The following is a 19,049-nucleotide window of genomic DNA, read 5'->3' as shown; positions in this document are numbered from 1 at the left end:
TTTGGAAACAAATTCTCAGTTTAACTTCACTAGTTCTGAGCAACTTACAGTATGCCTGACTTTTTTTTTTATTAACTGCAGTAAACCAAACGCAAAGTACTATTATTAGGACATGATTTTTCAATAATAAAATACTACCGGTTTCCAGCTGGAGACAGGATTAAGGAAAATAACACAGCCTGCAAGTCTGTCCTGCTATCCCCCCCCAAGTGAAATGGCTTCAGCACCTACCTTGCCTCATGCTGTTTCTTACTCCACGCAAGAGTAGTACAGTGTATAAACAAATGTTTAAGCTAAAAAATTCCTTCCTTTTCAATATGCTCTTAGATTTACTTTGGTATAATGGCCTTAAAGTGGTATATTAGACAGTAACTAGAAGACATATTCCATTTTCTGACTGAAAGCCAATAATACTCATGAATTTTTTAGCTGAAAGACACTTCAAGATGCCATTGGGAAGACTAATAAACACATCAGGCTGCAAATGGGCAGCAGCAGCTCTGTAACACATGCTGCAAGAACCAAAGAAATGGGGAAGTTCGCGTTCACCGGGTACACAAATGTTTTGCTGTAACATTTCCATCATCCACAGAGCTCCTAGAGAAGGAAAACTCCTCTCTCCAAGTCTGACCTGAGCAAAATCCACTGCAGAATATGTCAGCAGCAGAGAGCCGCTCTAAACTATCATTACCAACAGAGGGAAAAATGTCTAGTCTGACATCAGTGGCAGAAGATGGTTCCTACTTTCTGAATTCTCATAGGCTAAGTTCCTTAATATAGCCAGTCGCTGGGCTGCTTCTATCCCCAGCGACGTCAGCCAGCGCTAATATGGCCAGAATAGCAGGGCGACGTTTCAGTAAGGCCTCGGACTCGTGAAGACACGGGGAAGAAGCTGCGTCCCTTGCACAATGTAAGCACGGCCCTCCCCTTCAAGCATGGTATTACTTAGCCCCTAGTCAACATTCGTAACACCAGCTTTCCCTGGAGGCTTAGTATTCTGGAAAGATGTCATCAAACCAACAACTACAATGTAGGGCTTGTGTTGGAGTTTCATAACTTGTGCAGATTAAAATTCATTTATCTGTCTTTATTCTGAAATTGACTTTAAACTTCTTTTTGAGATCAAAAAACAAAGTCCTAATTTATGAGAAAAACTTACGGAAATGGCAAGGGCAAGACCGTCTGTCTGTTTCTATATAAAGAAACACTTTTATTACGTACTTTTATTATTCCAGTTGTAAACCGTTTTTAAATAAATAAATTAAAGTCCTCTCTCATAGTATGGTATGTTGGGGTTTGTGTGTGTAATACTAGCATTTAGGAAGTACTTACTGAGTTGAGCACTTGGTACACATTTTCTTGCTTAAAAATCCCCATTTTCATGTTTATATACCTGTGTATACACACACTCTCTCTCTCACCTTTGCAGATCATCGAACCTCTCTGAGCTGTTTCCATGAGTAATTTGCCCAAGTCACACAGATTATAAATGACAGGTCAGGAGTCAAACTCCAGGCATAACTGTAATAACTATCACTCACTGAATACTTACTAGCTTGGCAGGCGCTATGTACTTCACGTATATGAACCCCTCCAGTGCTTGTAACAACGTACATTTAGCCCCATTTTACAGATGAGGAAATGGAGATACAGAATAAAGCAACTTGACCAAGGCCACGGTTAGAAGTTTTAGAGCTTATAAGTGAATCCAAACACTTCCTCATTTCTTAACCACTGCAATGTGGGCACTGTATTTCAATACTTTCACTAAAGAGAGAAACAAATTAATATATATTATAGAAAGCAGCATATTTTAATTTGATCACCAGCGAATACATAATTTGAAAGTACTTTTCTTTTTGCTAAAAATCTAACGGTTATTATTGCAAAATGCAAAACATTTCTTTCTACAAAAAACATACATACTTTAGAATCATCCATCTATCCACTCAGTACCTAATTAATGCACCAAGTACCATTGTAGACATTGGAAACAGAGCTACGAGTCCCGGGCCACCTGAAGCTCACATTCTGGTGCAGAGAGGAAATCATGCCTCAGCTCACAAAGCAATTATTCCCTGAGGGGAAATGAAGTAGTATTGTTACTATTGAATTTATTATGAAGTTACTGAAATAACAAAACCAGCTAGAAATTTTCTCTGGCATACTAAGAACGCGGAGTTTCATTCCAAACAGTAAAAGCTGCCTTTTCCTATAGAACAGAAGTAGTAATTGGCTAATTTTTTTTTTTTAAAGATTTATTTATTTATTTATTTGAGACAGAGAGAATGAGAGACAGAGAGCACGAGAGGGAGGAGGGTCAGAGGGAGAAGCAGACTCCCCGCCAAGCAGGGAGCCCGATGCAGGACTCGATCCCGGGACTCCAGGATCATGACCTGAGCTGAAGGCAGTCGCTTAACCAACTGAGCCACCCAGGCGCCCAGTAATTGGCTAATTTTAAAAGTCAGGTTATCAAGAGCAATTATAAAAATGACACCTACTACCTTTAATCATTTCGTTTTAACTTTAAACATAAAAATATACATTTGAGTATCAGTCTCCACTGGAGTTTCATATTGATATTATTAAGGCATTGTCTACTCAATGTCTAAAACAAAGCTAGAAACTGTAGACAATCTGATTTCTTATAAGTGCTTACGAGGTGTATTTTTATTATTTTTCCTATTATAGATGTGTTGCATATACTTATTTGACAGGAATTTTTGTCCATTTGAGTTTTTCAAAGCATTCATCCTGGTCTTTATAGAAGCATATGTGTCTTTTTAAGCTCATACTTAGTTACATAATATTTCATTAAATGATGTAATTACAACAACCAGTGGCATAACCCAGTCTAGATAAGAAGCCGGCGCTCGGTAGCCACGCAGCGTCACTGCAGGGTACGGAGGGGTGGGGTGCCGCAGACACTCAGGGCAGAGCAGGGGCAGTCCTGTGATGTACGGAGGGGAGCGCAGCGCATGTGATTATTGTAGCCCGTCGGTCCCAACGGAGGCTGATTAAGAAAATCAGCATTCATGCAAAGGTAACGTAAAGGCGAGGTCATTCAACAAATAATCCTGAACAGCGCCATGCCACGGTTCTACATATTGGGGGATACCACAATGAACAAAGCAGACCAAGTCTTTTTTTTTTTTTTTTTAAAGATTTTATTTATTTATTTGAGACAGAGAGAATGAGAGACAGAGAGCACACGAGAGGGGGGAGGGGCAGAGGGAGGGGCAGACTCCCTGCAGAGCAGGGAGCCCCATGCGGGGCTCGATCCCGGGACTCCGGGATCATGACCTGAGCCGAAGGCAGTCGCTTAACCAACTGAGCCACCCAGGCGCCCCCAGACCAAGTCTTTTATCCATGACTCTTACGTTCTAATAAGAAAGTGGAGAAGGAAGAAAGAATAAAACAAACATTTTACTTTATCAGATAGTGATCAGCACTTTAGAGAAAAATACGGTACGGTTAGGATAGAGTACAGTGTAGCTTTTTAAATGGGTGGTCGGGAAAGTTCTCCTTTGATAGGGTGACATCCGAGCAGAGACCTAATAGACCTCTAAGAGTCATAACAGAATTTATTATGCAACCATAAAAGCTGTACAATGTATAGAGGCTCAGAGCACATCCTCTGCTGTCCACTCTGGTTTGGAACCCCAGGAATATCACATATTAGTTACGTTATTATGTTAATTAATCTCTTTGAACCTAAGTTTCACTTCTTCAAGAAATAATAATACCTATCTCCTTAAGTTTGTTGAGAGCAAGAGATGTAAAGAGCATATAACAGTGACTGGCACCTAAGGGCTTATTTAATAAATGTAAGCTATTTATTATAGGTTGAATTTGATAGCATGTAAATGTTTATGAAATAATTTAAGCTGATGGTGAAAACAGAGAAGACTATAGAAAAAAATTGGAAGAAAATTCATCATAATATTAGCAGTTAAATTGTTTTGATGGGCACTATGGGCATAATTTTTCTATTTTCCAAATTTCCTTTCATTAACGCATCAGACTTTTATGAGTTTACAAAAAAAAAAGGAAGAACGGAAGAGGGAAAAAAGGGAAGAAGGAAAGGGGGAAAGGGAGGAAAAAGGAGAGGGGGGGAAGGGGAGGAAGGGAGGAAGAAGGGAAGGGGAGGAAAGAGAGTACCCTGGTTCTACTGCTGGGAAAAACAAAACAAAACAAAAAGCAAGCCAGAAAGAGATTTTTTAAATAATCAGTTCTCTGGAATGCAAATTATAAATGCACAAGTTCTTTACATGCATATTTTGGGGGAGAATATTGCATAAAATGAGGTAAGCCTACCTTACAGTAAAAGTAAGAAATACAAAGACTACCCCAAATGAAAGAAATAAATTGAACTTCATTTAAATGAAATCTGAAGTATAAATTATTTCCTTTGATAAAACAAAAGATATCCCACAACAGTTTCTAGACTACTAAAACGATCTTACAACCAGCTTATACTTCTCCAAATTTACTTCTGTATAAGAAAGACGGAAGCTCTTGGTCATTCTGGACTCATCACTTATTCTCCTTAACCTCAGGAACTTTCTCATATTTTCTCTCTTAAAGCAAGAAAAATACCCACATCGTAAGAGCCTTCCAGCAAAGGTTACTAAAATTGCTCTTCTTCCTCAGGAAAATCATATCCCTCAAGCCAAGCTGAAAAATCATCCTCTTTATGAAGGCTTCCTAGATTCCAGCAGGAAAAATGAAAGGTTCCCTTCTACTTGTTCCCCAGCCCAAGGTGCATAAAATGAAAACCACACTTCTTTCTCTTCCATCATTAGCTGCTTCCCTCTGGAGAGGGTCCAGGGCACTCTCCTAGCCAGCTCACAGTGCTACCTCCCACAGCAGTTTCTGGGTACCACAGGTGAAACTTGGGATACTCATTCTTTCCTGCCTTTTCTCATTCTCACTCATTTTAATTCCAGACTTTCTTGGGAGTTATCTCTAATCAAACAGGAAAACAAAGTAAGGGGCAAAATTTTTAAGCACGTCCCAGGGATAAAGTATAGGAAACAAAATTCAATGCTTGTGCTTAGAGGAAAAACTAGCACAGGGCGACAGGCCCTTTGGCAGTTTAAATTATGTTTCCTTACTAGGGTAAAACCTGTGTGAGAAGTCTTTCTGAAGTATTATTTTTTTATGTTTTTTTCCTCTGTTCTCTACCACTCTTCCACAGAAGTGGAAAATGAGCAAGGAGGAAAAAGTTGGTTTGGTGGGAGGACCTCTGAATCATTTTCTCACCATACCAATTCCTATAAACTTTCTTTTGGTCACATCATTACAATAACTCTGAACAGTATTTGCTGTGAGGCAGTGGTTGCCATTAAAAAGAGAAAAGGGCAGCTCTGGATCGACAGCCACCCCCCCCAATCCAATTTGGTCTTACAAAAACAAACCAAATTAAGCATTTTTACCTGCAAATAACACAAACCCACAGAATGATTTACTGAGAATTACTAGAATGTAGAAAGTTATTTATAAGAATCATTATTCTAAAAACATTTTTTAAAATAAAGTTGGCAATTAAATATGAGCCAAGCACTATTTTTTTCCTCTCTCAAATGTTGGATTATCAGTAATTGTTGAATCTGACCATACCATAGTAGTTTAGGGGAGATTTATGTTTAAGTTTCCAACTTGGGACACACAAACAGCTTTCAGAGGTACAATCCTATTGTTATTATTTTGACTATATACAATAGAGCCCAATTCTCTGACCTCAGGATCAGAGGCCAGGGAGCCCTCAGGTTTTGAGGACTTTTGAAGAGGACAGAGACGTGTCCTGGAGAGCTGTAAATGGAGGGTTTTCTCCCTTTAATAACTTCAGATGGAGAGATATGGTGTTTTGTAGAACTAAAAATATAATTGGACTCAAGAATGGTAGCTTCTAATTACCCACTGGGTAGTTTATAGAATTTAGACCCAAATTAGCTTAAAGTGTGTTACAATAATAATTTAATCGACTAAATAAGGGTAGCCTAGAACAGGCATTGAAAAGATTAAAACAAACTCCCATTGCAGAATGTGTTGTTCTCTACCTTTTTCTTTCATTAGTCCTAAAACGTGCTTTCCACTGAGAGTAAAAATTGTTTTGTAAAACCTACACCTATGGATAAAGATCTGTAAGACTGTTGCACCTTATTTAACCATAACAGGTAAGTAATAAGCTTGAAATGACACTTAAAAGAACTTAAGATAATTGCTTGACACCTCAGAGACAGCTAACTATATTCTATTCCTTTTGTCTGATCCAAAACCAAAAGGGTAAGAATTCATTCTGAAACTCAAACCCTGGCTGCAGTTGGGCTAGACACATGGAGAAAATTAAACTGGCTCTCAATTATCACAACATACCACGTGTGTCTTCATAACACAGGCATATGATTTCTTTAGTTTGCTGTTTTGTTTTAAGCCAATGTTTCAAAACCTACAGCAACGACTATTACTTAGGGTAAAACACATTTGGGCCTGGACGATTACGTTTCATGTAAGATTAAGTTTCTAATTAATACAGGTAGGTCTCTTTTTGGTATTAAAAATATAACCTAAATTATAGGGTTTTAATTTAAAAATCTATTTGCATTTCTTTCTTTCTGATGTTCAGCTGTACTGATAATTACTAAGTAAGCTGCTAAGGGCAAATTACTGTGTTCTACGGACACGGCAGTACAATTACTGAGTAAGAAACTGAACTTAATCTCAAGAAATCAAAGATTTAGGAGGAAGAAACAAGAATGGAATTAACAGAATCCAGTATATATGAAAAATACAAAGTGCTCCTAAGGAGAAAATTGCTTCTTGTTGTAGGGAGCCGTGGCGAAGGTTTTATGAACGCCTGAGCTGGGTTTTGAAGGGTAGGCACAATTTTTCAAAGTGAAGCTGGGGTGGGGAGTGAGGGTGTAGGAGATATGAGCAGAGTGCCCGCCGATGTGCCGCAGTTATTGAAGAGCAAGGCTGGGCCAGAGTTGCTGGTGACACATACCATTCAACAACTGGGGAGCCCCGATCTTTCCGTCCTCACCTACCCTCTCTCCCTCCAAGCCTGCTGTCAGGCCCTGGAACGGTGGTCTGAAAGTGCCGCCTAGGAAGTGTCACAAACACACACTCTGGCTCCAGCCCAGCCCTAGTGAATGAGGACCTCTGGGGGTGGCCCGCCCTCTCCCAAGCCCCGCGTGCGAAAGTTCACCACTGCCCTAAACTTCACAGAGAGGTTTTCTTGCCCCAGCAGTGACCCGAAATCTGACTAACTCATAGTAATTATCTTCTTCCCTGAGGGAGAAGGAGAGGGACAGATAAGGCAGAGTACATCTTATTCATTGGATTCATTTATTCACCAGATATTTAGTAAGTGTCTACTCTGTAGAGTCAGAATACAGAAAACCTCAAATGCCAGAATGAGTAGTAGTTCCTGCTGATTTCATAAACTATGGGCACACAGAAAAGTTCTGAGCCAGAGGTGGTAAAGTCACAGTGATGCCAGAAAGATTAGCATGGTGGTGGCATAAATGACATTTCTGGCAGTGGAGGGGGGAGGAGCTGAAGACGAGCTAATAGGATATTGCAGCAGGCCACATAGTGTATGACTGCATTTATATGAACTCTCCAGAATTAGTAAATCCATAGAAACAGAAGGCAGATTAGTGGTTGCCAGGGGTTAAGGGGAAAGGGAAATGGGGGGTGACTCCTAATTAGTACAGGGTTCCTTTTCAGGTTAATGAAAATGTTCTGAATCTAGATGGTGGTGGCTGTGCAATTTGTGAATCAACTAAAAACCACTGAACTGTACACTATGAAGGGTGAGCTTTATGCTATGTGCGGGGAATCTCAGTAATGCTGTTATTCAAAACAAACAGAAAACAAGCCCCACAAGCTTTTAAGCCTGATGCTGATAACCCGGCCAATTTGTAGAACAGATATAGGGGTGGTTTGCAAATATTTAGAAAACACACTGGTGATTATTATGAGCAAGAATGACTTCTCTAACAATTCATCCCAAATGAACTTTGCTAAAGAGATTAAAGCATGCATTTTAGGGTGCCTGGGTGGCTCAGCTGGTTAAGCGTCTGCTTTCAGCTCGGGTCATGATCCCATTTCCTGGGACCTGGGATCCCAGGGTCTTGCTTTTCCCTCTGCCTTCCGCTCCCCCTGCTTGTACTCTCTCTGTCAAATAAATAAATAATCTTAAAAAAAAGAAAAAAACTGAAGTATTTTATTTTTAAAAAAAGTTTTATTAGTTTTGCTTAATAAAAATGATACGTGCTTAGTATAGAAAATTTAGAAAATACAAAATGCTAACGAAGAAAACTGCATGTAGCTCTACCACCCAGAGAATCACCATTAACTTAAAAACATTTCTGCTCACTATTTTAAAATGTACTGTATGTACATATACAATTAAGCACAAACTATATATATACACATTTTACATGCTTTTCCATTTTCTTAATGTTATACACTAAATTTTTTCTGTAATAAATGTCTTCATAAACATTTAAGTGGCTCTATGCTATTTCATCATATGAAGATACCATAATATATTTATTTTTAAAGATTTTATTTATTTATTTGACAGAGAGCAAGAGAGCACAAGCAGGGGGAGCAGCAGAGGGAGAGGGAGAAGCAGGCTCCCCACTGAGCAGGGAGCCCGAGGACGACATGTATAACGACGTGGGGCTCGATCCCGGGACCCTGGGATCATGACCCGAGCCAAAGGCAGATGCTCAACTGACTAAGCCACCCAGGTGCCCACCATAAGATATTTAATCATTTTCTATAGTTAATTATTAAGATTGCTTCCATTTTCTACTATTATAAATAACACTGTAATAAATCTTTTATATAAATACTGATCCATATTTCTGATTATTAACAATAATCAATAGTTTCTGGGGCACCTGGGTGGCTCAGCCAGTTAAGTGTCTGCCTTTGGCTCAGGTCATGATCCCAGGGTTCTGGGATCCAGCCTCACATCGGGCTCCCTGCTCCTCCACTCATGTTCTCTCTCTCAAATAAATAAAATCTTAAAAAAATTAAAAAAAATTTTAAAAATTTAAAAAACAATAATCAATCGTCTCAATACAACAGTCTCAGAAATGTAATTGCTAGATCAAAGGGTGTGACTGTTTTTAAGTCTATTTATGCATATTATCAAGTTGTTTTCCAAAAAGCTGTTATTAACTTACAATCACCTCAGCAGGGTATGTAAGTTCCCATTTCAGCAAAATTCACAATAATAGGTATTATGATTTTTTTAACACACTCTAATTTGAAGATTATGGCATGACATTACTTTATAATTTAAACTGATTACTAAGAATTGAATGCCTTTAAAATGCTTACAAGAACTTCATTCCTACTTTGATAAAAGAATGCCGAGTCAGGGAGATGGCACAAAGACAGTATGTGCAAGTCCATGAGGATATCTGACAAAATGCCACTGTGCAGACAAAAGCAGAATGTGGGTTCCACTGGTGGTTCCCAAGTTTGGCTGCTAATGAATCACCCAAGGAGCTTTTAAAAATATGGATTTCCTGGCCCCACCTCAGACCAACGACATCAGAATCCCTTGCAGAAGGGCCCTAGGTGATCAGCCAAAGTCTGCCTGGCACTACCTGGAAAGGAGAGCAGAATTAGAACTACAGGGCTGGATGACAATGAAGAATTAGTCCAGGTTGTGGAATAACAGTCTTGGCATTAATGAACTGATTATTATAAACAAAGAGAAGTTTTCCAGTCTAGTCTGGTCTATTTTTTTTAATCAGGGACTCAAAAAAAAAAAAAAAAAAAAGCATGTACTCATCAGATAGGCAGATGACACAAAACACAGCTGTCATGTGTGATAACAAGATGACATTTATGAAAATCTTAGTATTAGCAGTCCAGAATAAAAAGTCCAAACCAGCATGATGACATTTACTACATATCTTTGTATTAAAATAATGTGAATACCTACAAAAACAAATACATAAAAAAATAAAATAAAAACAATTACAAAAAGGAAAAAGGAAAAACCCTCACAATCTTTCTATTCTAGTGTATTTGGTATTTGAATATGCGCAAAGATGAAACTACTCTCACATTTGGTCAGCACCCATTCTTCTTTTTTAATTTTTTTTTTTTTTTTTTAAGATTTTATTTATTTGACAGAGAGAGAGACAGCGAGAGCAGGAACACAAGCAGGGGGAGTGGGAGAGGAAGAAGCAGGCTTCCTGGCGAGCAGGGAGCCCGATGTGGGGCTCGATCCCAGGACCCGGGATCATGACTTGAGCCGAAGGCAGATGCTTAACGACGGAGCCACCCAGGCGCCCCACCACCCATTATTCTTAATCTATCCTGTGCTTCTTCCCTAATACAACCTGTAATAATTCTACTCCATCCTACATCCCTCCCTGTGCCTTCTGAAGTTCTCATTCTGTAGTAACAAATTCCCCTACACCCTCAACCCAATTACAGAGTATGGAGCTATTTTGGCTTTCCTGACAGGCCTCCCCTGTAGTCCATTCCAGAAGCAGCTCATTCCCTCATTATACACATACTAGAGATAGGAGGCGGGGTCATACTCTCCACACTCCTCAGAGCAGCTACGAGGCCATGACTCCACCGCAAGGGTGACCTTGCATAAAAATCTGCTTCTTTGAAACCCATGTCATAAAACACCCTCTATCTGCGTTCAAGTCTGAGATTTACCAATATGCCACTTAATCCTCCACATTTACTGAAAAGCTTGACATGTAATTAGTTCTTCCTCTTCAGCCCCAATCGGTCATCATCCTGAGTGATTTCAAAGTCTGTGTGGATGAGCTAATGCCTATCCTCATAGGGCCTCATCTGTCTCAGCTCCAACAAAGTTCACCTCCATTTCACTTCAGTCACTGCCTCCTACCTACGATCATACCCTGAGCCTTGTTATCATCCAGGATTGTTGTGACTTGAATGCCTCTTTTCCCCCACCATCTCCCAGCACACTAGCTTTCTTACTGTCTTCCTCCTCAATTACTAGTCTTTGGTGTATAAGGAACCCTAATCCCTTGTGCCTTCCACTCACCCCATTTCCCTCCCTACCTAGCTAGATCTACCGCCAGCCCCCGGGCACCCTCAGTTCCCTTTCACACATTTCCTTTCCCAAGATTCACTCCTCAAAACTTAATCGCAAGATTTCTCCACTCCTGGAAGTGGGAAGCTGAGCACTGACAGAGAAAATCATACAGCAAAGGGGCAGAATAGCCCTACAGATATTTTAAGGCTTTCTAAACTTGACTTGGACCCATAGTCCTGCCTGCCAACCCTTTTATTTGTTCTCAAGTCAGCTCCTTCTATTTACCCCAACAATTATTTCCAGCTTTTACCACTTCAGCAAATAGCTGTTCAATTTGACTTTACTCAACTTCCTTTCCTCCTTCTTACAAAGATAGCCACTGCGATCTTCATCATCACTCCTGGTGGCTCAGAGGCTGCGTGACCCCTCCTCTTGTAAACACCAACATTCCAACACCGTTTCCTATTTCTCTCCCCACCTTCTCTGAGACTTTGCTACCAAGCTTCTTTTTGCCAGAATCTCAACCTCCTCCTCTCTACTTTAACCTATAAGCACACTCAGGTCATTTCCATTCTTAAAAAAAAAAAACATGCTCCCTGAGTGTGAATCCTTCTCTAACAACTATCCAATCTCACATCTCTCCTCCACAACCAGACCTGCCCAAAGACTACAGGTCTGTGGTCCATTACCCAAAACACTTGGGGGCCATGGAATTTAGAACTCAGATAGAGAGATACATGTTAATCTTAGGAAGAAAATACGTGGCATATACCCTATATCACAATATCCCCACAGGGGCCTGTGGAAACATTCTGTAATTGAATTCAATATTATTTCTGCAGTGCAATGTATGAATATTCACACTAAGTGGGACAAATGAAGATTATAAATCATTTCACATCCATTCAGGTCAGATTTTCCTGCCAAATGAGTTATAAAAACCTTTCCATTTTCAGAGTTTGTTGAATTTTGAGATTCAAATAAGGGAATCTAGGCCTGTGGCTTATTCCAATTCCCTTCCACTCACTTCAGGATCCCAAACAATTACATTTCTTTCCCCATCATTCCCCTGAATATGCCATCCCTTGTCTCCCACAACATTCCAATGCCAAACCTGCAGGACTCCTGGCACACCGTGTGTGATGTTACTTCACCTTTCTACTGGGTTTGTCTGTCGGGATGACATCCCCCAGGGATCGCTCCTGAATCTCTCTATTCCAAGGCTTCCACAGCAAAGCACTCTACAAAGGTCCTTCTCCTACATGGCTTAATTATTCTTTTCCCATCTCTTTTGTGGATCGTCCCCTTTGCAGTTATCCAGACCTCCATCTCAGCCAATCCTCCCATTGGATGTCATCGTTTTCTTCTTCTTCTTTCTTTTCTTAGTCATCTTCTCTTTAAAAATTATTATTATTGTTTTTTAAGTAGGCTCCATGCCCAGTGTGGAGCCCAATGCAGGGCTTGAACTCACAACCCTAAGATCAAGACCTGAGCTGAGATCAAGAGCCAACACTTAACCGACTGAGCCACCCAGGCATCCCTTTACAGCTCTATTGAGGTATAATTCACAAGCCATAAAATTCACCCTTTTATTTTTTTTTTAAGTTTATTTATTTAAGTAATTTCTACACCCAATGTGGGGCTCGAACTCATGACCTGGAGATCGAGAGAGGCCTGCTCTACTGATGGAGCCAGCCAGGTGCCCCCAAAATTCACCCTTTAAAAAACATGTAGATTTCATGATTCTGTCTAATCACAGAATTTTACAACCATCACCATATTTAATTCTGTAACATTTCATCACCCTAAAAGGAAACCCCATACCCATTATGCAATTACCCCTCATTCCCTTCTTACCCACGCCTTAGTGTCTATCTCCACTCTCCGTCTCTATGGGTTTGGTCTCACTTGGACATTTCATATAAACGGAATCACATAATATGTGGCCTTCAGTGTATCCTCAAGTTTCAGCAATATCGCAGCACATGTCAGTACTTTATTTCTCTTTCTGACCAAACATTACAATGTATGGATATGCCACATTTTATTGACCTACTCATCACTGATGGACATTTGGGTTTCTACTTTTTGGCTATTAGGAATAATGCTGCTATGGACATTTGTGTGCGAGTTCTTGCATGGACATAAGCTTTCAGTTCGCTTGGAATATATACCTAGGATAAGTGGGGAGTAATATGGTAACTCTATGTTTAACTTTTTGAGGAACTGCCTGACTGCTTTCCAAAGTAGATACACCATTTTATTTTTCCATTTGCAGTGTTCAAGGGTTCAAGTTTCTCCATATCCTCATCCTTAATTATCACCATCCTATTTGGTATGAAATAGTACCTCATTGTTGGGTTTCACCTTCCCTTCCCTAATGACTAATGATGTTGGGCAGATTTTCATGCGCTTATTTGGCCACTGCATATCTTCTTTGGAGAAATGTCTATTCAAATCTTTGTCTATTTTAAAATTAGGTTCTACAGTGATTCTTAGAACAACTTTGGAGTTATGAACAGTTCTGAGAATGGGATCAAAGCCAAAAAGTGAAACCACAGATATACAAAACAAAGCATACAATTCTCCTAAGAAGTCACTAATCCACTAAGACCATTTATGGGCCTTCCAGATTAAGTACCCTTGTTATGTATCACAGGTTCTCTCAACCATAACCTTGTTCTGTATCACAGGTTCTCTCAACCAAGCATATTTAAAGATCACTTGGGGAGTTTTTAAAAAAATACAACATTACCACATAACCCAGCAATTCCACTTCTGGGTTAAATACTGAAAAGAATTAAAAGTAGGGACTTAAACAGATACATATGCATTCATATTCTTGGCAGCGTTATTCACAATAGCCGAAAGATGGAAATAACCCAAATGTCCATCAACAGATGAATAAACAAAATGTGTATATATACATACAATGGAATATTATTCAGCCTTAGAACGGAATAAAATACTCACACATGCTGCAACATAGATGAACCTTGAAAACATGACACTAAGTAAAAAAAGTCAGACACAAAAGGCCACATATTATAATTTCACTTTTATGAGGCACTCAGACTAGTCAATTCACAGAGACAGAAGGTAGACTAGAAGCTACCAGTGGCTGGGGGGAAGGGGGAATGAGGAGTTTTGTTTAATGGGTATAGAGTTTCTGTTTGGGATGATTAAAAAGTTCTGGAAATGAACAATATTGTGAACATGCTTAATGTTACTAAACTGTGCACTTACAAAAGTTAAAATGATAAATTTTAGATTATGTATATTTTACAAAATTTAAAAAACACATATCGACAAAACAAATAAGACATAAAACAAGATGACCAGGACACCACTCCAGACCCATTAAATCAGAGACTTTAGAGGTGCAGTTTGACCATCAGTATTTTGCTTAAAAACTCTCCAGATAATTCAAATGTCCAAATCGGATTAAGACCTTCAGTTTTATACTCTTTACAGTGGTATCACCTATTTCCATGGTTTCCCAGATCTTTTTTCCAGCCTTGACCAGCCTTTCTTTCCAGCCTTGACCTTCCACCTCAAAATCCAACTCACCAAATTAAGTTCATCCATTTCTTCTTGGCACCCCAAAATTGCCTCACCTGGAAGAGCACCCATCCACTGAACATCATCTTTAAACTTCTATATTCTTCCCATCAAATCGTCAACAATGTGACTTCACCTCATAGTCTCTCCTCTTGTCACTATGATAATCATTACTGCTTCGAGTTCAGCTCGTCACCACTTCTTATCTGGATTATCTAACATAAGTTTCCTTACCTCCAGATAATTTCCCTTCTTAAAACCTTCAGTAGACTCTATTCCTTCCAAGACAAAGTCTGTGCTGCTTCAAATGTCACATAAGATGTCTTAGGATCTAGCCCTTGCCTGTTTCTCCAGGCTCATCTCCCATCCTACTCTTTTTGACCTGGTAATGTAAACTGCCCATGGGTCCTCACCTACTACACACTATTCACTTTTCATCTCTTTCCTGTGCTTGTCATACATGGAACAGACCATGTGTCTTACCCCTTTTTGCTAATCCCCACTCATCTTTTAGAACCCAGCTCACACGGCCCTCTCTCCCAAGATTAAATTCCCTTCCTTCTTCTTTCTTTTAATTGCCTATATATAACTCTACCATTAACCACATATATTATAATTATTTATGTCTTTTTCGCTGCCAAATTTTAAGCTCCTTTAAGGGCAGAGACTAAGTATGCTTCGTCTTTCTATCCTAGGCCCTTATCAGAATGCCTGACACAGAAGCACTTAAAGTTCACTGGATAAATATTTTATAAACTGCTATAGAGTATAAAGTTATTTCACCAAAATAGGTAACATCACTGAACATTCACTACATTATACCTGTATTATTACCTGTATTATTTTATTTGAAACTCACAAAAGCCCTATGAAATCATTATTACCATTCTCTGAAGCACAGAAAAATCAAATAGCATATCCAAAAGTCAAAGTCAAATACAGCCAAGAGGTAAGTAAAACTGGGACTAATATCTGAGCAGTTGACTCTAGAGCCTACCTGCAGTACACTGCCTCTTTACCTAATGAAGATGCAGGTCTTTGTGGCTGTGTATGTCTCATGTCCTCTAATAGGAGATACTTCCTTTCAGTATTTTTCACTATGATTATTAAGATATAATCTTAACATACAGTTCTGTATCTTTTAAAATTTAAGAAAGCTTAAGCAGGTTACTACATAGTCTTCATGACCAGTATGATAACCTCCCACAAAAAGAAAGGTAGAATCCTGCAACGAGGTTGAAAAAAAAAAAAATTGTATGAAGTTCTAAACAAGTGAAACCAAGATGATGATCACTTAGGTGAGGATAGCCAGGTGATTTTTTTGTTGACTGCCAGTTTAATGTGAATCAACCAAATGACCTAATGCTAAAAATAAAATAGCAAATGTACTCTTAGATTGCAAGAAAAAAAGCAAAACTAAAAATCGGCAATTTGGGTAGAAGCATGAGATTCTAAGTTGCTCCAGAAGTTAGAAATAACAGGTTCATAGAGAATTTAGTCAATGAACAGACACTATGAACTTATTTAAATAGGTGCGCACGTGTGTGTGTTTTAAACTACTTGGGGAAATGAAACATACATAAGCAAGAAAACACACCAAGTATGCTGAAGGGATATTTCACAGAGAAGACGAGGTATCTTAGGTGTTTGGTAATTATTGTTAGACATTGTACTAGGTACTGCATCATGTAATTTAAATCCCAGGGCTCTACAAAGCAGATAATATCCCCTGTTTTACAGAGAAAAAACAAATTCAAAGAAGTCAAATGACTTGTCCAAAGTCTCAAAGCTTATAAGTTAAATCACTAGGCTTCAAACCAAGCTTTGACTGCAAAGTCCATGGCTCTTTCCACACTTCTTCACGCTCTCTAATAGCCATTAAACAACTATCTCAAAATATATAGCAGGAGAGTTGTTGATGACAGTACAAGAAAATGATCTAGGTAAAATACTGTTAGGAAAAAAAATGAACATATCACCCTCAAAGTTTGTGGAATGTCTATCCATGAGGATCTTCAACAATAACATCCTGAAAGGGACAGATCGTTCACACCAGAATTGCCAGATGTGGTTGGCATTGCCACTTGTTGGTAATTATTGACCTTCCAATGTGAACCGAACATCCAACAGAGGACCCAAAATGACCGTACAATGCTATGCTATGAACAAATCAGATTTTGTTCTCTACTCTCGGCATCACCAAGGAAACACAAACTTTTGAGTTCTCATGTCACGGTGATATGCCTACTTGTGCTTCTGTTCATTTCCAGCCCGCAGACTAATCCCACAACCTTTAGGTACCAACTGTAACCACAGTGAATACAGTGCATCACTTGCCTGAACCACAAAGTTATCATGAACTTAGGTGGTTCAGACATTTAGGATTATGCCAGGCCCCCATAAGTTCAACTGTGCCCCAATTTTTCTCTATACCTGCAGCCCAGTCCTTCTATACCAGTGAAAATATGTTTTTTGTGTCTGGCAATAACTGGGTCGATTTCTCTCACTTTGGTACATTCTGCTCACAATAACCCTCGTACAAGAAACAACTTCCTGCTGTTATCTGTTACCTTGTCTCTCCTCCTACTTAATCCTAGGTGCCCTGATAACATATCCAACCAAGTACATTAGCAAATTATGTTCCAGAATCTATTCCCCTTGTCTTAAGGTTACCTGGGAGTTGAAATAATCTGGAGGTGACGACAGATCAAATAGGAGAAGCCAGAAGGGGCCACTGGAATGGGTGATTGTAGGAATTCTATTTCAACGCTGGCAGAGGTAGCTGTATCTAACTCAGCAGTGGTGAACTCTGATAATAAACATATATACTAGCTTATCTAAATGAAAGACTAAACTCTACAAACAGCCAAGTAGAAAAGTCAGGGAACTTAAATCAGTCTTCTAATTTCCGATGTGAAGAAACACAAGACGCAGAGTCCCATGGATGGTCTCTGTAAATGTCACACAGTACCAGACACTTTTGCACTCCATTCTGAACCTAACAAGCCATGCCCACACCCCTTCCTAAAGACCCTCAAGGGACTGTTCCAAGGCAGCTTTCATCCCGCTCCTCACAGAAAAGGCCATCACAATACCACGAGACACCACTCTACTGGCACTCGATGCAGGCAAGCATCCAATCTATAGGCTGCCCACTGGTCTACTGGAGTGATCGGGCACGAAAGTTCTTTCCAGGCAAAGATAATGGTGATCCGTTGAGTCTAACAGATTTTCAGTCTGTGGAATATAGGAGAGCTGTTCGTGGGCAGAGAGAGAAGTTGAAAAGACACAAAGAAGGAAACCACAAGATAATAAAGGCATATGGAGCAATGAATGAGCCAAAGTTACCAAGCAGCAAAAAGATATGCATTGAGTTTGAAGTGTCTGATTAGTTGGTGAAACAGAAGCTGCCGAAGCAGACGGAGAGCACCTTTGCCACCACAGTCAACAAATATATGGTGGTTCTCAGCCTTTCTTCACAGCAAATTGTATCATGGGCTCAGTTCTTCCAGATTTCAATATTCAGGCTGTCAAATAGATATGGAAGCAGGGGCATTTGTAGACCATGGGCTACAACTCCACCCCTCCCACCAAAGACAAAAGCCCTACTGAGAATGACAGCTTTATTTAACTGCATCCCCTAACTTGGCCCCTGAGTCAGCTAAAGCCTGGCTCATCTCTTGCTTTCATCACTCACTAGCTGTGCAACACACTGGGAAAGGTACTTAACCTCTCTGAGCCTCAGTTTCCATGTCTGTAAAATTCAGAAGTAATAATCACTTCCTGAGTTTGTATGAAAATTGAATGAGATCAACTATTAAAGTACACAGCCTGATACATAGAAATTGCCTCATAAAAGAGAGCCAGAGTCATTATTATCTGAACTACTTGGCTCCTTATAGGTACTCCACAAATAGCACTTCCTAGTTGAACAAAGTGACACTGCTTCGTTTCAATTCTTACACTGTAAAAGAAGTATTCTTTCTGCAGTATACTCAGGGCCACATTTTTCACATTTTTGTGCTCTTTGTTGGTGACTTCCCTGTTTCATATGGCCTCCAAGCATAGTAGTGAAGTGAGGTCTAGTGTTCCTAAGCACAAGAGTCTGTGATGTGCCTTATGGAGAAAATATGTGTGTTAGATAAGCTTCATTCAGGCCTAAGTTATAATGCTGTTGGTGATAAGTGTTAATATATGTTAAGTAAGGTGTATTTAACAGAAACACACTTAAAATAAAGGTATGTATTAATCGAATAACTAAAATGTTGTGACCAGAGACACAGACACCTAACTCTGTATTTTCCCTAGAAGCAATGGCTCAGCATTCACTCAGTGTTTGCCATGACTTTACAGAACATAACTCCCGTGAATAACGCGAATTAGCTGTAGTTTTCATTAAATGTAGAACATGGGAGAGTGTCTGTAGGTG

The 19,049-nt window shown here is 39.5% G+C and overlaps 1 protein-coding gene across 13 annotated transcripts in view; it reads right to left on the bottom strand.

The window, feature by feature from the left end:
* The window catches only part of NCOA2 (nuclear receptor coactivator 2), a 290,419-nt gene that overhangs the window by 115,269 nt on the left and 156,101 nt on the right, over window positions 1-19,049 (bottom strand). Inside the window, exon 1 of one of the 13 annotated variants that reach the window (XM_045896419.3) lies at window positions 1,957-4,296. The exons of the other annotated variants lie outside the window; for them this stretch is intronic. The gene's annotated coding sequence lies outside the window, so the exon portion shown is untranslated. Of the gene's footprint in view, window positions 1-1,956; window positions 4,297-19,049 lie in introns of those variants that run through there. 13 annotated transcript variants of the gene reach the window in all.

The sequence above is a fragment of the Mirounga angustirostris genome, unplaced genomic scaffold, assembly GCF_029215605.1.
Source record: "Mirounga angustirostris isolate CCGP_5_RB_7025 unplaced genomic scaffold, mMirAng1.0.hap1 SCAF_4, whole genome shotgun sequence".
In the NCBI taxonomy this organism is placed as follows: domain Eukaryota; kingdom Metazoa; phylum Chordata; class Mammalia; order Carnivora; family Phocidae; genus Mirounga; species Mirounga angustirostris.
Note: the sequence above shows the minus strand (reverse complement) of the source record. Positions and strands in the feature narration are given on the sequence as shown.